At 44.8% G+C, this 11906-nt stretch overlaps 1 long non-coding RNA gene across 1 annotated transcript; it reads right to left on the minus strand.

The window, feature by feature from the left end:
* Window positions 1–1044: 1044 nt before the first annotated feature.
* LOC115118921 (uncharacterized) lies at window positions 1045–11659 on the minus strand. The gene is made up of 2 exons (XR_010463437.1): window positions 11566–11659; window positions 1045–2140 (listed from the first exon to the last, which is right to left on the minus strand). It is a non-coding gene; the product is annotated as an uncharacterized LOC115118921 (long non-coding RNA).
* Window positions 11660–11906: the final 247 nt, after the last annotated feature.

The raw sequence follows: 11906 nt of genomic DNA on the forward strand, positions 1-11906 counted from the left end.
GCAGAAAGGGAGGAGAGGAGGGTTGAGGAGGCAGAATCAGGAGATAGGTTGGAGAAGGTTTGAGCAGAGGGAAGAGATGATAGGATGGAAGAGGAGAGAGTAGCGGGGGAGAGAGAGCGAAGGTTGGGACGGCGCGATACCATCCGAGTAGGGGCAGTGTGGGAAGTGTTGGATGAGAGCGAGAGGGAAAAGGATACAAGGTAGTGGTCGGAGACTTGGAGGGGAGTTGCAATGAGGTTAGTGGAAGAACAGCATCTAGTAATTAAGGAGAAGTATATCTCTAATTCCATGTGTAACACTTCTATTTTCATCAACATTTATTATTAGTATTTCTGTAAATTGATGTGGCTCTCTGCAAAACCACTGCATGTTTTAGAACTACTGAACGTAACGTGCCAATGTAAAATTAGATTTCTATAAATATGCACATTAGTGAACAAAACGTACATGTATTGTGTAACATGAAGTCCTATGAGTGTCATCTGATGAAGATCATCAAAGGTTAGTGATACATTTTTATATCTATTTGTGCTTTTTGTGACGCCTCTTTGGCTGGAAGAATGGCTGGGGTTTTCTGTAGGTGGTGACCTAACATAATCGTTTGTGGTGCTTTCGCTGTAAAGCATTTTTGAAATCAGACACTGTTGCCGGATTAACAATAATTCTTTCAATAATCTTTAAAATGGTGTAAAATACTTGTATGCTTGAGGAATTTTAATTATGAGATTTTTGTTGTTTTGAATTTGGCGCCCTGCACTTTCACTGGCTGTTGGTGAGGTGGGACGCTCCCGTCCCACATGTCTCAACTGCCACACTGTAAGATCAGCAGTGGGCCAACAATGCAAATGTAAACAATGGAACAAATGCATCACATCCAAATATCACTTGATTATCTGTAGTGCTGGAGGACTGACACACCCAAATAAACACACACACATAGAGTTTAAGAAATTACCATTTAAACACATGGAATCTGATATGCTCTATATTCAAACTGACAAACTCCATATTTAATTCATGTTTTCTAATAAAAACAAACAAATATATGTTTGAGTACACTTTGCACCATTTAATTTCATGTGGTATAAACAGGTAAACACATTATCAGTCAACATAAGACAATGGGAGAACTGTGTATGTTCTCTGATGAATTTTAAGTCAATGTGAAGTGAAATATCAATATATCCACTAGGAGAAGAAATTAAGTCAATGTGATGTGAAATATAACAATTTACAAACTAGGGTGAAGGCTTCTTCCCTCCTGCGTGGATTCTCACGTGACTTTTAAGTGACCGTGATGAGGAATAGGTCTTTCCACAGTCTGAGCATTGGTAAGGCTTTTCTCCCGTGTGGATTCTCACGTGACTTTTAAGTGACCGCGATGAGGAATAGATCTTTCCACAGTCTGAGCATTGGTAAGGCTTTTCTCCCGTGTGGATTCTCTCATGCACTTTCAGGTGTGCTAACTGGGTAAAACTTTTTCCACACCGGGAGCACCGATGAGGCTTATCTCCTGTGTGTGTCCTCTCATGTCTTTTTAGGTTCCCTAACTCTGTAAAACACTTCCCACACTGGGAGCAGTGGAAAGGCTTTTCTCCTGAGTGTATTCTTTTATGTTTTTTCAGGTTCCCTAACCGTGTAAAACTCCTTTCACACTGGGAGCAGTGGAAAGTCTTATCTCCTGTGTGTATCCTCTCATGTCTTTTCAAGCTTGCTAACAAGGAAAAACTATTTTCACACTGGGAGCATTGGAAAAGCGCATCTCTTGTGTGGATCTTCTCATGTCTTTTCAGGCTTGCTAACAAGGAAAAACTATTTCCACACAGAGAGCATTGGTAAGGCTTCTCCCCTGTGTGCATTCTCTCGTGTGCTTTCAGGTGCCCTAACTCTGCTAAACTCTTTCCACACGGGGAACATTGAAATGGCTTCTCTCCTGTGTGCAATGTCCTATGCACTTTCAGGGACCCTAACCGGTTAAAACTCTTTCCACAGTGGGAGCAGTGGTAAGGCTTCTCCCCTGTGTGTATTCTCTCATGAGCTTTCAGGTGTGCTTTCTGGTTACAACTCTTTCCACAGAGGGAGCAGTGGTGTCGTCTTGCTGATTTGGACGTCTCTGGTTCCTCTGAGTCTGGTCTTTCTGCTGCCAAAAGACAAGAGTATTTATTTAAGTAGAGAGAGACCTGAATGAAACCTCCATGTGACAAAACTGACTTCCTTTGAAGTTTAATCCAAATCAGAGCCGGGTTTCCAATCATTTAATAATTTAAACAATTATTTGTTTTTAAAAACAACTGTAGAACATGGTGCTTGCACTGCCACAGGCCTACTTCTATGTGTAATCAGGCCAGGTAACCTAGAGGCCTACTTCTATGTGTAATCAGGCCAGGTAGCCTACAGGCCTACTTCTATGTGTAATCAGGCCAGGTAACCTAGAGGCCTACTTCTATGTGTAATCAGGCCAGGTAGCCTAGAGGCCTACTTCTATGTGTAATCAGGCCAGGTAGCCTACTTCTATGTGTAATCAGGCCAGGTAGCCTAGAGGCCTACTTCTATGTGTAATCAGGCCAGGTAGCCTACTTCTATGTGTAATCAGGCCAGGTAGCCTAGAGGCCTACTTCTATGTGTAATCAGGCCAGGTAGCCTACTTCTATGTGTAATCAGGCCAGGTAGCCTAGAGGCCTACTTCTATGTGTAATCAGGCCAGGTAGCCTACAGGCCTACTTCTATGTGTAATCAGGCCAGGTAGCCTAGAGGCCTACTTCTATGTGTAATCAGGCCAGGTAACCTAAAGGCCTACTTCTATGTGTAATCAGGCCAGGTAGCCTAGAGGCCTACTTCTATGTGTAATCAGGCCAGGTAGCCTAGAGGCCTACTTCTATGTGTAATCAGGCCAGGTAGCCTAGAGGCCTACTTCTATGTGTAATCAGGCCAGGTAGCCTAGAGGCCTACTTCTATGTGTAATCAGGCCAGGTAGCCTAGAGGCCTACTTCTATGTGTAATCAGGCCAGGTAGCCTACAGGCCTACTTCTATGTGTAATCAGGCCAGGTAGCCTAGAGGCCTACTTCTATGTGTAATCAGGTCAGGTAGCCTACAGGCCTACTTCTATGTGTAATCAGGCCAGGTAACCTACTTCTATGTGTAATCAGGCCAGGTAGCCTATAGGCCTACTTCTATGTGTAATCAGGCCAGGTAGCCTACTTCTATGTGTAATCAGGCCAGGTAGCCTATAGGCCTACTTCTATGTGTAATCAGGTCAGGTAACCTAGAGGCCTACTTCTATGTGTAATCAGGCCAGGTAGCCTACAGGCCTACTTCTATGTGTAATCAGGTCAGGTAACCTAGAGGCCTACTTCTATGTGTAATCAGGCCAGGTAGCCTACAGGCATACTTCTATGTGTAATCAGGCCAGGTAACCTAGAGGCCTACTTCTATGTGTAATCAGGCCAGGTAGCCTACAGGCCTACTTCTATGTGTAATCAGGTCAGGTAGCCTAGAGGCCTGCTTCTATGTGTAATCAGGCCAGGTAACCTACAGCCCTACTTCTATGTGTAATCAGGCCAGGTAACCTAGAGGCCTACTTCTATGTGTAATCAGGCCAGGTAACCTAGAGGCCTACTTCTATGTGTAATCAGGCCAGGTAGCCTAGAGGCCTACTTCTATGTGTAATCAGGCCAGGTAGCCTACAGGCCTACTTCTATGTGTAATCAGGCCAGGTAACCTAGAGGCCTACTTCTATGTGTAATCAGGCCAGGTAGTCTACAGGCCTACTTCTATGTGTAATCAGGCCAGGTAGCCTAGAGGCCTACTTCTATGTGTAATCAGGCCAGGTAGCCTACAGGCCTACTTCTATGTGTAATCAGGCCAGGTAGCCTAGAGGCCTACTTCTATGTGTAATCAGGCCAGGTAGCCTAGAGGCCTACTTCTATGTGTAATCAGGCCAGGTAGCCTACTTCTATGTGTAATCAGGCCAGGTAACCTACAGGCCTACTTCTATGTGTAATCAGGCCAGGTAACCTAGAGGCCTACTTCTATGTGTAATCAGGCCAGGTAGCCTAGAGGCCTACTTCTATGTGTAAACAGGCCAGGTAGCCTACATGCCTACTTCTATGTGTAAACAGGCCAGGTAGCCTAGAGGCCTACTTCTATGTGTAAACAGGCCAGGTAGCCTAGAGGCCTACTTCTATGTGTAAACAGGCCAGGTAGCCTAGAGGCCTACTTCTATGTGTAATCAGGCCAGGTAACCTAGAGGCCTACTTCTATGTGTAATCAGGTGAGTGTCTTTACTCAAGATTGACAGAAACGCTCCAAAAAAACTTGTAAACGCAATGAAATAAACACTAACTAGCCTAGACAGTGCTCTCGGCAACCAACGTGTCCATGACAACGGTAAGACTGTAGTGACATAGTGAACGCATGAACAGAAATTACCGTAACCAAACTAACATTGTATACTAGAAATGATGGTAATTAACGGTAAATGTACTACTGGTGATACTAGCGTGACATTAATACTACGCAGCCAGTCTCTCTTGGCTAAGAGTTGAGGAGAGACTGACTGCATCACTTCTTCTTTTAAGAAGAAACATGAATGTGTTGAAAATCCCAAATTGTTCGCATAGTCAGCTTACACACAGCTCTGACACACACACTTATCCCACCAGACATGCCACCAGGGGTCTTTTCATAGTCAACTTACACACAGCTCTGACACACACGCTTATCCCACCAGACATGCCACCAGGGGTCTTTTCATAGTCAACTTACACACAGCTCTGACACACACACTTATCCCACCAGACATGCCACCAGGGGTCTTTTCATAGTCAACTTACACACAGCTCTGACACACACACTTATCCCACCAGACATGCCACCAGGGGTCTTTTCATAGTCAACTTACACACAGCTCTGACACACACGCTTATCCCACCAGACATGCCACCAGGGGTCTTTTCATAGTCAACTTACACACAGCTCTGACACACACACTTATCCCACCAGACATGCCACCAGGGGTCTTTTCACAGGCCCCAAAATCCAGAACAAATTCAAGAAAATGTACAGTATTATGTAGAGCCCTTATTGCAAGGAACTTCCTGTCATCTCATATTGATCAAATGAACAGCAAACCTGGTTTAAAAAAGCAGATAAAGCAACACCTCTCCCCTATTTGACCTAGGTAGTTTGTGTGTATGCATTGATATGTAGGCTACGTGTGCCTTTTACAAAAATGTACGTAGTTCTGCCCTTGAACTGTTCTTGTCTATTGATGTTCTGTATTATGGGTCATGTTTTGTGTGGACCCCAGGAAGAATAGCTGCTGCTTTTGCACCATATAATGGGGATCCTAATAAAATACCAAATACCATCCCCGCGGCCTCCGCAATGGATTAGTCCAATCAGACAGACCTCTACAATGGATTAGTCCACTGAGACAGGCCTCTACAATGGATTAATCCACTCAGACAGGCCTCTACAATGGATTAATCCACTCAGACAGACCTCTACAATGGATTAGTCCAATCAGACAGACCTCTACAATGGATTAGTCCACTCTGACAGACCTCTACAATGGATTAGTCCACTCAGACAGACCTCTACAATGGATTAGTCCACTCAGACAGACCTCTACAATGGATTAGTCCACTCAGACAGACCTCTACAATGGATTAGTCCAATCAGACAGGCCTCAACAATGGATTAATCCACTCAGACAGGCCTCAACAATGGATTAATCCACTCAGACAGGCCTCAACAATGGATTAATCCACTCAGACAGGCCTCTACAATGGATTAGTCCACTCAGACAGGCCTCTACAATGGATTAGTCCACTCAGACAGGCCTCTACAATGGATTAGTCCACTCTGACAGACCTCTACAATGGATTAGTCCTCAGACAGGCCTATACAATGGATTAGTCCACTGAGACAGGCCTCTACAATGGATTAGTCCACTCAGACAGGCCTATACAATGGATTAGTACACTGAGACAGGCCTCTATAATGGATTAGTCCACTCAGACAGGCCTCTACAATGGATTAGTCCACTCAGACAGGCCTCTATAATGGATTAGTCCACTCAGACAGGCCTCTATAATGGATTAGTCCACTCAGACAGGCCTCTACAATGGATTAATCCACTCAGACAGGCCTCTATAATGGATTAATCCACTCAGACAGGCCTCTATAATGGATTAGTCCACTCAGACAGGCCTCTATAGTGGATTAATCCACTCAGACAGGCCTCTATAATGGATTAGTCCACTCAGACAGGCCTATACAATGGATTAGTCCACTCAGACAGGCCTCTATAATGGATTAATCCACTCAGACAGGCCTCTATAATGGATTAATCCACTCAGACAGGCCTCTATAATGGATTAATCCACTCAGACAGGCCTCTATAATGGATTAGTCCACTCAGACAGGCCTCTACAATGGATTAATCCACTCAGACAGGCCTCTACAATGGATTAATCCACTCAGAGAGGCCTCTATAATGGATTAGTCCACTCAGACAGGCCTCTATAATGGATTAGTCCACTCAGACAGGCCTCTACAATGGATTAGTCCACTCAGACAGGCCTCTACAATGGTTTAGTCCACTCAGACAGGCCTCTATAATGGATTAGTTCACTCAGACAGGCCTCTACAATGGATTAGTCCACTCAGACAGGCCTCTACAATGGATTAGTCCACTCAGACAGGCCTCTATAATGGATTAATCCACTCAGACAGGCCTCTATAATGGATTAGTCCACTCAGACAGGCCTCTATAATGGATTAGTCCACTCAGACAGGCCTCTACAATGGATTAATCCACTCAGACAGGCCTCTACAATGGATTAATCCACTCAGACAGGCCTCTATAATGGATTAGTCCACTCAGACAGGCCTCTATAATGGATTAGTCCACTCAGACAGGCCTCTACAATGGATTAGTCCACTCAGACAGGCCTCTATAATGGATTAGTCCACTCAGACAGGCCTCTACAATGGATTAGTCCACTCAGACAGGCCTCTACAATGGATTAGTCCACTCAGACAGGCCTCTATAATGGATTAGTCCACTCAGACAGGCCTCTATAATGGATTAATCCACTCAGACAGGCCTCTATAATGGATTAGTCCACTCAGACAGGCCTCTACAATGGATTAGTCCACTCAGACAGGCCTCTACAATGGATTAGTCCACTCAGACAGGCCTCTACAATGGATTAATCCACTCAGACAGACCTCTACAATGGATTAATCCACTCAGACAGGCCTCTATAATGGATTAATCCATCAGGCCTCAACTCTAAAGGCTCCGCAACCCCGCCATCCATATGGCGTCTCCGACCACATTCTCAGATCAACCATAAAATGAATGTAATACTTATATTAGTCTCTGCCGGCAGCTATTCACCTGACTGACATCTAGGAGTGACCAGGTATTCACCTGACTGACATCTAGGAGTGACCAGGTATTCGCCTGACTGACATCTAGAAGTGACCAGGTATTCACCTGACTGACATCTAGGAGTGACCAGGTATTCACCTGACTGACATCTAGGAGTGACCAGGTATTCACCTGACTGACATCTAGGAGTGACCAGGTATTCACCTGACTGACATCTACAAGTGACCAGGTATTCACCTGACTGACATCTACAAGTGACTAGCTATTCATCTGACTGACATCTAGAAGTGACCAGGTATTCACCTGACTGACATCTACAAGTGACCAGGTATTCACCTGACTGACATCTACAAGTGACCAGGTATTCACCTGACTGACATCTACAAGTGACCAGGTATTCACCTGACTGACATCTACAAGTGACCAGGTATTCACCTACATCTACAAGTGACCAGGTATTCACCTGACTGACATCTAGTGACCAGGTATTCACCTGACTGACATCTACAAGTGACCAGGTATTCACCTGACTGACATCTACAAGTGACCAGGTATTCACCTGACTGACATCTACAAGTGACCAGGTATTCACCTGACTGACATCTACAAGTGACCAGGTATTCACCTGACTGACATCTACAAGTGACCAGGTATTCACCTGACTGACATCTACAAGTGACCAGGTATTCACCTGACTGACATCTACAAGTGACCAGGTATTCACCTGACTGACATCTACAAGTGACCAGGTATTCACCTGACTGACATCTACAAGTGACCAGGTATTCACCTGACTGACATCTACAAGTGACCAGGTATTCACCTGACTGACATCTACAAGTGACCAGGTATTCACCTGACTGACATCTACAAGTGACCAGGTATTCACCTGACTGACATCTACAAGTGACCAGGTATTCACCTGACTGACATCTACAAGTGACCAGGTATTCACCTGACTGACATCTACAAGTGACCAGGTATTCACCTGACTGACATCTACAAGTGACCAGGTATTCACCTGACTGACATCTACAAGTGACCAGGTATTCACCTGACTGACATCTACAAGTGACCAGGTATTCACCTGACTGACATCTAGAGGTGACCAGGTATTCACCTGACTGACATCTAGAAGTGACCAGGTATTCACCTATTAGGCACAATAGTGGAATTTGCAGTTTGCCTTCTAAATAAAAGTATGTAATTGACAGTAATGCAAATTAATACAAATAGTAGAATTATGCCATACTTTTATTTTGAAGGCTAACCGCAAAGTCCACTAATGCGGCTAATCCTTATTGTGGCTAGCTTCACATAGATGGGTCCAACCACCATTAATCACATAAGAACTGCCTTATAAATTGGGGTTATTTTAGATGATGACACCGAGCTATATAGTTAGCTAGCTAACTATAGCTACTGAAACAGATTGTCGTTTTGCTATGTTTTGGGGGAAGAACATTGTTTGCATCCATGAGCTACCTAGCTTTTTTTTTAATGTCCAGCACTGTAGGTGCCCGAGACAACTTTACCAGCATCATCGCATATGTATCGATGAATCGTTGTGACAAATTAAATACGAGTGATAGTGTAATCCATGTGTAACGACTATGTAAAAAAATGAATGAACACGTAAAAATATTATGTGACGTCATATTCAGGTCCTGATTGGTCAACAAGCTTATTTGACATGTCAAATAGTGTTATTTGACATGCAAAGACCCAAACAGCGTTCCATAGTATGAGAAATCCTGGTTGAGAATGAAACGACTGAACAACGAAACAGGAAGTAAGTGAAAGAAATAGGTTTTGATTATATTTTACTGGCAATGGGGGCATACGTAAATGCCAACAAAATAACTTTTTATTTTATTTAACTAGACAAGTCAGTTAAGAACAAATTCTTATTCACAATGACCGCCTACCATGGCCAAACATCTTACGACACTGGGCCAATTGCGCGCCACCCTATGGGACTCCCAATCACGGCCGGATGTGATACAGCCTGGATTCGAACCAGGGACTGTAGTGATGCCTCTTGCACTGCGATGCAGTGTCTTAGACCATCCGCACTGAGCTAAAGGCTAGAGCTGCCACTGTCAAGGAGCGAGACACTAATCCGGAAGCTTTTGAGAAATCCTGCTATGCCCTCACACAAACCATCAAACAGGCAAAGCGTCAATACAAGATTAAGATTGAATCCTACTACACCAGCTCTGATGCTCGTCGGAGGTGGCATGGCAGGGCTTGCAAACTATTACAGACTGCAAAGGGAAACCCAGCCGCGAGCTGCCCAGTGACGCGAGCCTACCAGACGAGCTAAATGCCTTATATGCTCGCTTTGAGGCAAGCAACACTGAAGCATGCATGAGAGCACCAGCTGTTCCTGGATGACTGTGTGATGACGCTCTCCGTAGTCGATGTGAGCAAGACCTCTAAATAAGTCAACATTCACAAGGCTGCGTGGCCAGACGGATTACCAGGAAGTGGACAACACCTATTCCCCCTCAGGAGACTGACAACCATTCCCTCAATGTGATCAATCTTTCATTGTCCAAGCACACCAAGACAGTCGTGAAGAGGGAACGACAACACCTATTCCCCCTCAGGAGACTGACAACCATTCCCTCAATGTGATCAAGATAAAGGAGATGATTGTGGACTACAGGAAAAGGAGGACCAAGCACGCCCCATTCTCATCGATGGAGCTGTAGTGGAGCAGGTTGAGAGTTTCAAGTTCCTTGGTGTCCGCATCAACAACAATCTATCATGGTCCAAGCACACCAAGACAGTCGTGAAGAGGGAACGACAAAACCTATTCCCCCTCAGGAGACTGAAAAAATTTGGCATGGGTCCCCAGGTCCTCAAAAGGTTTTACAGCTGGATCATCGAGAGCATCCTGACCGGTTTCATCACCGCCTGGTATGGCAACTGCTCGGTATCCGACCGTAAGGCGCTACAGAGGGTAGTGCGTAGGGCCCAGTACATCACTGGCGCCAAGCTTCCTGCCATCCAGGAACTATATACCAGGCGGTATCAGAGGAAGGCCCAAAACATTGTCAAATACTCCAGTCACCCAAGTCATAGACTGTTCTCTCTGCTACCGCACGGCAAGCTGTACCGAAACGCCAGGTCAAACCCAGACTGTTTACATTGACCCCCCTTTGTTTTTACACTGCTGGTGCTCACTGTTTGTCTATGCATGGTCACTTTACCCCTACCTACATGTACAAATTGCCTGGACTAGCCTCCGCACATTGACTCGATGACGGTGTCCCCTGTATATAGCCTCGTTATTGTTATTATATATATATTTTTACCCCATTTTCTCCGCAATTTCGTAGTTTCCAATTGGTAGTTACAGTGTTGTCTCATCGCTGCAACTCCCATACGGACTCCGGAGAGGCGAAACACAACCCAACCAAGCCGCACCGCTTCTTGACACAATGCCCACTTAACCCGGGAAGTACCAACGTGTCGGAGGAAACACTGTGCACCTGGCTACCGTGTCAGCGTGCACTGCGCCAAGACTGCCGCAGGAGTCGCTAGTGCGCGATGGGACAAGGACATCCCTGCCAGACAAACCCTCCCCTAACCTGTGCCCCTGGCTACCGTGTCAGCGTAACCTGGACAACGGACCAATTGTGCGCCGCCCCAGGGGTCTCCCGGTCGACAGAGCCTGGACTCGAATCCAGAATCTCTATCGTTATTGTTATTTTATTGTGTTACTTAGAAACTTTTTTTTTTTTTTTTTTTTACAATAGTTTATTTTCTAAATATTTTCTTAACTCTTTTTCTTTTACTTCATTGTTTGTTAAGGGCTTTGTCAGTAAGCATTTCACGGTAAGATCTACACCTTTTGGAATCGGCACATGTGACATATAATATTTGATTTCGTCTGTGTTGTTTGCTGTTAAAGCATAGAAAATAAACAGCGAGTAGCAGAAGTGGAAAAACAATGGGGGAGGTCGAAGTTTGGTGTAAGTTTGTGGTAGGCTATATACAATTAATTTAAAAGTAAAAAATGCATGTCCCTTTAACAATTCCTACAGTACTGAACAACATATTCATGTGTAGAAATCTAGTAGAATGCCACTTTAAAACCACACATTAGTTTAACAAGGGTAGTTTATGCCCCTGTTTTTAATCCAATACTCACTGGTGTTAATCAGATCTTCTGTCTCCTCCTCCTCTCCTTCCTCCTTCTCTTTTATTGAGAGAGCCCCCTCCCCCTCCTCTCCTTCCTCCTTCTCTTTTATTGAGAGAGCCCCCTCCCCCTCATCTCCTTCCTCCTTGTCTTTTATTGAGAGAGCCCCCTCCCCCTCCTCTCCTTCCTCCTTCTCTTTTATTGAGAGAGCCCCCTCCCCCTCCTCTCCTTCCTCCTTGTCTTTTATTGAGAGAGCCCACCCCTCCTCCTCCTCCTCTCTAAAAGGTTCTTCCTCTTCCTCCTTTTTCATTCTTAAAGGTTCTATCCCCTTTTCCAGGCTGATATCCTCATCT

Source organism: Oncorhynchus nerka, unplaced genomic scaffold (assembly GCF_034236695.1).
Source record: "Oncorhynchus nerka isolate Pitt River unplaced genomic scaffold, Oner_Uvic_2.0 unplaced_scaffold_1089, whole genome shotgun sequence".
In the NCBI taxonomy this organism is placed as follows: domain Eukaryota; kingdom Metazoa; phylum Chordata; class Actinopteri; order Salmoniformes; family Salmonidae; genus Oncorhynchus; species Oncorhynchus nerka.